The sequence below is a fragment of the Suncus etruscus genome, chromosome 5, assembly GCF_024139225.1.
Source record: "Suncus etruscus isolate mSunEtr1 chromosome 5, mSunEtr1.pri.cur, whole genome shotgun sequence".
Taxonomy (NCBI): domain Eukaryota; kingdom Metazoa; phylum Chordata; class Mammalia; order Eulipotyphla; family Soricidae; genus Suncus; species Suncus etruscus.
Genome location: NC_064852.1, coordinates 435,229 through 437,524, shown reverse-complemented (window position 1 = coordinate 437,524; position 2,296 = coordinate 435,229).

Sequence of the window (2,296 nt, the reverse complement as noted above, 5' to 3'; positions counted from 1 at the left end):
GGCTGACCAAGAGGCTGTGGCAGGCAGGACAGGGAGAAAGGCAGGCCTGGCCCTCAGCCCACTTCCCGCCACACCAGGATGACTGGGCCAGAGCGTGACAAGAGCCTGTGGCCAAGACATGGCGCCTGAAGCACCTGAGGGGTCTGAAACATCTGAAGCACACGTTTAGAGCGCTGATACCCCATGAAGTGGCAGGGGCCACACCCCGTTCTGCCCTCTCCCTGGCTGTCAGATCTACACTTGCACACACACTGGCTTCTGGCCTGCCCAGAAGTGAGAGGGGGCAGGGCCAGTGGTGAATGACTTTCACGGAGGGGCATCCCAGCATATACAGGTCTGAGGGGGACAGACAAGCACCCAGGGAGGCCGAAGGTGTGCTGAGGCGTGGAAAGGATGGTTCTGGACTCTCACCTCCCTGCTGAGCACTTGCTCTGGAGAAGTCTTGGCCTCTGGCCCAGAGGAGCTCCTGAGGGTTTATGTTCAAGTCCCCTCGGCCACCAGATTGGCCTCTGCTCTCCAGAGGGGTTCTCCCTTTCTGCCCGGGAAAGTAGCACTGAGCTAATCTCAGGGATATTTGTCTCAGGGGACCTCTCTCGGGAGATATGTGTCTGAGGGACACTTGTCTCGGGAGCCTCTCTCCGGAGATACTTGTGTAAGGAACACTTGTCTCAGGGGGGCCTCTCTCAGAAGATCCTTGTCTGAGGGACACTTGTTTCACCGGGGCCTCTATCAGGAGATCCTTGTCTGAGGGACTCTTGTCTTGGGGAGCCTCTCTCAGGAGATCCTTGTCTGGGGATACTTGTCTCAGGGGGGCCTTTCTTGGGAGATCCTTGTCTGAGGGACAGTTATTTCACAGGGGCCTCTCTCGGGAGATACTAGTCTGAGGGACACTTGTCTCAGGAGTATCTGTCAGGGTATCTTTCTTGAGGAAAACGGTCTCAAGGGATACCTGTCTCAGAGGGCAACTACCCCAAGCATTTACCTCAGGGTGTACCTCTATAAGGGGCAGCTGTCTTACGGCACCTACTTCAGGAGCACCTACCTCAGAGGGCACCTGTTTCTGGAGGACCTGTCTCTGGACCCCATCTCAGGCAGCCTGGCTGTGTTCCCAGCGGGGAGGGGCGAGGGATGCAGGGGTGGGTCTTGATGGGCTGCGGTCAGGAGAGATAGCTTCTCAGTTGAAGCTGGACTGAAACTGGCAGAACTAGAAACAGAAATGATGGACAGAGACAACAAAGGAGAGAAAAGAACACAGAGATATGGAAAGAGGAAGAGAGAGATGGGGCCACCCACAGACGAGCAGAGATAATGAGTGTGAGAGGCCCAGTCAGTCAGTGATAGGGAAAGATGACAAGGGAGAGGAGAGAGACAGAGAGAAAGAAGAGAGGAGGGGAAGGGAAGGAAGGAGAGGAGGCAAGAGAAAAGGGAAGTCTGGTGGCTCCTCTTTTGCCCATTGAAATTTTTCTTGAGTTGGAGTGCAGACCTTCCTTCACACTTCCTGGCTCCCAAGTGTGCAGAGATGAGAGCTCATATGTTGGCATCTCTGAGCTTTCATGGCCCAGGACTTCTATCAAAGGCTGGTTAGGGTAGTTGGGAGGGTAACACCTGTTGGAGGGTGTGGTAAGGTTGAGAGGAAACAAAGAGGTGGCAAGTTGGAGAAGTTCCTTTACACTTGGTTGTTGCAATGACCAAAGGCCTTACACTGGGTCGCGCCGCTGAGACTCCCGAATAGTGCTGGGCTCTTACTCTAGCATGTGGCTTCTGTGGGGCTCAAACTCTCCACCTTCTACTTGTAAGGCAGGGCCTTACTCTGTGTTTGAACCACTGCTGGGTCCCTCCCTCTCTCTTTGCATTGATATCTACCCAGAATCTCATTATTTAGGGAAGGAGAGAGGATCTGATCGTGGGGGAGTGGTGAGAAATTGGTATTTCATTTTTCTTTTTTTTTCTTTTTTTTTTTTTTCTGTGTCTGTGTGGGGTCACACGCGACAGCGCTCAGAAGTCGCTCTTGGCAGGCTCGGGGACCATATGGGATGCCGGGATTTGAACCACAGTCCTTCTGCATACAAGGCAAATGCCTTACCTCCATGCTATCTCTCCAGCCCCCTCATTTTTCTTTTTATCTTTTACTGTAAAAAAATTTGGGGCACACCCGAAGGTGTTCAGGTATTACTCCTGACTCTATATCCTGAAATAATTCCTGGCAGGTCAGAGGGGCCATATGTAATGCTGGAGATCAAACCCAGGTGGACCTTGTGAAAAGCAAATGTTCTACCCATTGTGCTCTCGCTCTTCC